The 6000-nt window shown below is 42.5% G+C and overlaps 1 protein-coding gene across 2 annotated transcripts in view; it reads right to left on the bottom strand.

Moving 5' to 3' along the window:
- The window catches only part of PLCD4 (phospholipase C delta 4), a 31320-nt gene extending 26603 nt beyond the window's left edge, over positions 1 to 4717 (bottom strand). The window contains exon 1 of one of the 2 annotated variants that reach the window (XM_031958048.1): positions 4112 to 4717. The gene's annotated coding sequence lies outside the window, so the exon portion shown is untranslated. The remainder of the gene's footprint in view (positions 1 to 4111) is intronic. The other variant, XM_003765932.4, reaches the window with a different exon arrangement.
- Positions 4718 to 6000: the final 1283 nt, after the last annotated feature.

Here is a 6000-nt window from a genome sequence, read left to right on the forward strand (position 1 = left end):
CTAAGTAGATTAAAGATGAAAAAAGACTTTTGGGAATTCCTGCATATGCTTATTTGTCTCCTCATAGCTTTGCATATTTTTTATATTTCTCTTTCTTCCCATCCCTCATCTCTTCACTTCATCCTCTTTTCCCTTTTCTATCATTCTTTCCCCTCATCATTTTGTCATTTCAACCTATTCCCTCTTCCTTTCACCTATTTTCAAAACTCAGTTCCTTTCACTCCTTGTCCCTTGTCCTTTCTTCTTATCACCTCCTCTCATTTCTTCCCTTTTATTTTCAGATGTATTTCTATACTCTCTGTCTAAATTCCAGGCATTTCCAAGCCAGAAAGCAAAATGTTAAGGTAGGATTTCTCAACTTGGCTTCAATATCTCCCTCTTTCCTAGTAGGAAACAGGATTTAAAAACATTCTCCACAAAAGAACTGGAGTTTCCACACATATCTTTTTAATGTAAAACACTGTCCTCCATTCTTCCTCTCCCTTCCATCTTCTCCCAGTGCACCCCTCTTTCTCACTATATATATATATATATATATTTTGGGGGGAGGGAGGAGATATTCGAATATAGTCTACCTACTGGCCAGTTTTCTAATGCCTAAGGTAGGATTGGAGCAGATGCGTCAGAGCAGTAGCTAGTGAAGGACTGAGGATTAAGGGATCGCTGGGGTGAGAATGGGGGTTAAAAAATCTAGAACTGAAGTAGAATAGATTAAATTTGGGGTAATGGGGTGAGGGAGTTTGTATTCCCAGCAAAGCCAGAATGCCAAAATGAAGATAATGGCTAAAGACCAAGAAGCACTATAGCATCAATAATACATCCCATCTTCATGCCTTTTTCGGCTCCACCTTTCTCCTCACTGGACCCTGGAGAGCAGAGGGAATGATCTATGCCATAACAGGGAAATGTGAAACATGAATAGAGAAGACTCTTGGTCCAGAGTTGTAGGCTCAAGATTCAACATCTGACAACCACAGATCATGTAGCTTTGAGCTAATTCCTGGGAAATGATTGCCCTCGAGTGACTGCCAGCAACCTTTAGATAATAGTGATTTTGGCTGGGATTCCAGAGGTCCGGGGGGTGGGGTGGTGAGGACAGAGTCTCCAAGAGAGTCAAAGAAGAATTTAGGTCACATTCCCCATCTCCCTGCTTCTAAGCAGGGTCTCTAGCTGACCTGATTCAGAAGAAACAGGAGAATGAAGTGAACATAGGCTAAGATCATAGAATCATAGAATGTTAGGTATGGAGAGGAACTCAAGAGATAGTTCATTGAGTACCACTCCCCATTTTTAATATATGAGGAAACGGAGGCAATGAGGAAATATAAAATTTGGAAGCCCTTTATGAAATAAACAGCAGAACAACTAGCTATGACCATTAACTATCACAAAAGAAGAAAAGTCAATGAAAATTCAGGGACAAAGATTTCAAAGCCTTGCAGAGGATTTCAAAGACTTGGAAAGTTGTTATAACATTTTGTTCACTGAAATGGATTTAAATGTAAATAGTTGCAAAGTAAGATTAACTAATTGTGTTGTGCATAATGTTGTTTATAATTCCATTTTCTGAAAGAGAAAAACGTTCCATTTTAGTCTCATTTTGCTTCCTAAAGTAACATTTTCCATTCTTTAGAGATAGGGGATGGATACCAGACTCATGATTTTATTAGCACACAGAGCGTAATTACTGATGAGGCAGCTTCCTCCTTCGACTGTAGTTCCACACCTTCACTCCAACTTCCAGCCAAATGGAATTGCTTGAGGGTATGTAGAGATTAAATGACTAGCCCAATCACATGTCATGGCAGCTCTAAAATCTGGCTGTAATATTCTCTCCACTCTCCCATTCTGGCCATTGACTGCCTACTATGTGCAATAGTTAGTGTTGGGCACTTCAGATATAAATATACATAAGATCTGGGTTACTTAGGACAGGCCAAATCCATGAGGTTAAAGTAGTCCAATGCCCTCTCTAGACTGTGAAACTAATGCTCAGAGAAATGAAAGTTAAACAAATAGTAGGACACAGAGTCAAGATGTGGTGAACCCGTGTCTTCTACCTACTTAGATGGGCTTCAAGAAAGAGAACAAAAGACAGAGAGAATAGGAGAATGTATTTCAGGCATAAGGCATGTGCTATGTAAAAGCCTATGACAATAAATGTTTAGCAACTGGCTCTTCAAAATATATATATATATATATGTATATGTATATTTGTGACACAATTTTAAGTTTAATATGCATTATTACATTTTACCTTTCTTAAGTCTAGACAATTCAACAAAACAAAAATCAAGTCTTTGCTGCTCTGATTTCCCAGGTATAAATACTCATATTGACAATTTAGTCATCTGCTTGAGAGCAAGTATAAGTTGACTTCAGAACAACCATCAAGATTCCTAATCTTTTTTTGGGTGTTGGACTCCTGGGCATTCTGGTGCAGCCCATGGACTCTTTCTCAGAATGTTTTTAAATAATTAAAGGAAATGTTACATTTCAGTTAAAAGCTAACTGAGGATATAATTTTTTCCACCTAAGTTCCTAGAGGATTCCCCAAAATCTAGAAGAAAAGCCTTGAGGGTCCATGAACCCCAAGTTAAGAGCCCATTCTCCAGGGTTCTAGGGGCTTCCAGGGGCTCTGGGACAAGCATATAAAGAGACTGATCTTTGGAAAGATGGATCACATGCTACTCTCAAATACCAAGTAGCATGTAAAAAGAAATACAAATGAAGTACCAAGAGACTTCACAGATTTCTGGTTAGCATAAAGGATAATAAATAAGATGTGGTCTCATTAAGATGCCTGTGTCTGCAAACAGCATTTCCTCAGCTCACCTCACTGATCAATTGCTCTCAAAATATCTACCAGTAAAAATGAATCGCTTTAGCTTCATGTTAGCCAGCATCCACAAAAATATTCCATTGCGAACTTTCCTCAGAATATTTCCACATTTCCTGTTTTGGGATGTTTTCTTTTAGGGAAAGATCCTCTGTCGTACACTAGTGGCCAAAAACTGAAAGCCACACACAGTAGTCTGAGGCTTGAGTATCTTGGTTAAATGCATTGCAACTTCTTACTACTTACAGGCTTAAATAAATCTTTGCATGGTCAAGTTTATGTTTTAAAAGATGTGCTTTTATTCTCATTACCGTAGATGCTTTCAGATTTATAATAGGAAAGGAATTATGGGTCAGGAGATTTAAATATATCAGCAGTGTTCAAAATAGAATTAGGTGATGTATATTAGAATTTGGGAAAAGGCGGATTAGTCTCAGATTCTTTTTGAGGAAGCTTAGATATGAAATAGCCATTTTTGTACAATTTCATGGTACTTAATGTAAATACCATAGTCTCTACTCTGAGGACTCTCTTTTGACCCTGTTATCAGAATAAGAAACAAGAGTTCAGAATTTTATCCTAAGTTTAACTTTGGGGCAAATGATCATAGCCCTTAGTTAGTAAAAAAGTTTGGATCTATTATTGTTAATGACATCCATCTTTTAACTAAAGAAAAACTCAGAGAGAAAGATAGAGATGGACACACACAGAGACAGAGACAGAGAAGAAAGGGATAGAGAGAGACAAAGATGAGAGAGAAAGAGAGAGAGAGAGAGAGAGAGAGAGAACGAGAACGTACCTATACCTATTATTGTTTGAATCTATTATTGTTAATGACCCATCCATCTTTCAATGAAAGAAAGACACGGAAAGACAGTGAGACAGACAGACAGACAGAGAAGAAGAGAGGGAGAAAGGAAGACTGGGGGAGAGGGGGAAAGAGAGAAAGGAGAGTGAGAGGAACAGAGAAAGAGGAGAGAGACGGAGAAAAAGAGAGGGAGAAAGAAACAAAGAGAGAGACCCAGAGAGAGAAGCTAAGAGATTGTTGAGGATTAAGACAGACGGGACAAAAGGAGGAAAAGCAGAGGGAGGGTATAAGTCAGAGATAGCCTAGGGGCCCGTTGGAAGGAGCTGTCCTGGGGGAGAGTTCTGGAGCTGAGCCCCAGATGGGTCACACACGGGATAGAGCCGGGTTGGGGGTGCGGAAGAACAGAGGTTCGGGAGAAGTGAGAGCGACCCAGTAAAACGGGGCAGATCCCCAAGTCCTCTTACCGTGGCCGGGATAGCCCCAGGTCCGGGGGTTGAAAGCCCTCGGCGAGGCTGAGCTCTCGCTGCCCGCGCCTTTCTCCTCCGGCTTGGCTGCCTCGCCTGCTCTCCGGCGGCTGCTCCAGCCCCTGCGGCTGGCCGAGTTTCAGCCACTGGAAGGACGTTTGCGGGGCGGAGGTGAGCACTGGTGAGCCCGTCAGCCTCTTAAAGGTCCAGGACGCTGGGCTGGGCAGGGAATCTGACAAAGGAGGAGGCGTGGGAGAGAAAGGTACCACCTCTCCTCTGAGAAAGGGCATTGGCTGCCCGGGTCCTGCTTCCAGCGCTGACCCCAAGGCTTCGGGAGCTCTCGGAGTGAAATCTAAGGAGCATCTGGAGCCCGTACAATTTGGTGAATCAATCACTGCATTTAACTCTGGTAGTTTTCCTGTGTGTAATTCTCTGATCTCTGCTATCTTTTGTGCCTAGGCTGTCTCTTCAAAAGTTTCTATTTCAAACGATCAGGTCCAGTGTCCGCTGACCTGCTTTGTACAGCACCCAGTCCAGCATCGTGGCAGGAGGAAGAAGTGGGGGAAGGAGGCCGGTGTTAATCTCAGATCATCCAGGGACTTTATGGCGCGTTTAATATAGTAGGTGCCGAATAAATATTTGTCGGACTGAAGGATAAAGGGTGGGCGAATAGCAAAGTCCCCCCTTTGGGAGATCTTGGGGAGGTTAGGTAGGAAGAGGGTTGGGAATATGGAAAGGGAGGCAGTATAGGTTCTGATAATAGGGTGGGGGTGGGGGGGAGATGGGGAATTTAGTAGGAAACCCGGAGCAGGAAGCCTCGTTCCGGGGCTGGAGATGGGAGCAGGTGGAAGGGAGCTCTCAGGAGATCCAAAGGAAAGGGGCTGCATCTGCACCCCACCTCATCCCCCACCATCAGAGGGGCTGTGACAAGTGTTTTCCTGTGACATTTTCCAGAGGGTGAAACTGACCCTGAGGCTTAGGGAGGAGCAAACTTGGCTGGCTGTTCCTTAAAACCTCACTAGTGACCTGAATTGGGAGGTACCCAGCCCCAGCGATTCTATCTGGGCCTAGAAAAAGCTCTGCAATTTCCCCCAACACGGCCCAACCTCATCCCTGCCCTAAACCCAGTGCCCTAAAGCCTTGAAGATCAGATTATCTGACAATAAAATGAGGGTTTCTTGAAGATGAAGTAAGATTGCCAGGGGGCTTCAGTAGCTAAGGGCAAAATGAGCACCACCTTCCTCCTTGTCTATAGAAAATCTGCAAAAGGCTTCTGAAAAAGTTGTCCTTCACTGCAGACAAGTAATCATCTAGATGACATTATTTTAGATGCAACAGGAAAATTTAACCCTCAAACATGTATATTTATCTTCGTAATTATCTTTAATATTCCTGAATTTTCACTATTAGAACCTCATTCCTCTAGCTAAAGACATACACTCTATTAATAATAAACAAAGCACCATGGGGAGAATTTACATTATATGTGCTTTGTAAGACTATATTAGTCATAGGACAGTTATCTGGAGTTTCTTTATTGAGTTCCCTGAATCAACAAATCACAGCTGGGACCCTCCCTCCACCCCCAATTGGATTTGCCGCTTAAATTTGTCATATTTCTTAAGATTCTGTTTGGATATAAGGGCCCAAGAAAACTAAAGGAAGTGAAAAGGTTGCCATCGTTGGGGAAAAGGGGCCCAGAGAGAGGCAGGTTAGACCACAAACTTCACAACCATCTCTCAGGACAGTCTTATTCTCTGAGCTCTGGTCCTGACCATCATCCCCCTTCCTAAGTGAAGGGACATGCTTAATTTACTGTCCCTGCCTCTCACCCATTCTCCTGGGAAGTCATCCCAGAACCATATATAATCCCAGTCTGGGTGAATCCA

The sequence above is a fragment of the Sarcophilus harrisii genome, chromosome 3 (genome assembly GCF_902635505.1).
Source record: "Sarcophilus harrisii chromosome 3, mSarHar1.11, whole genome shotgun sequence".
In the NCBI taxonomy this organism is placed as follows: Eukaryota; Metazoa; Chordata; class Mammalia; order Dasyuromorphia; family Dasyuridae; genus Sarcophilus; species Sarcophilus harrisii.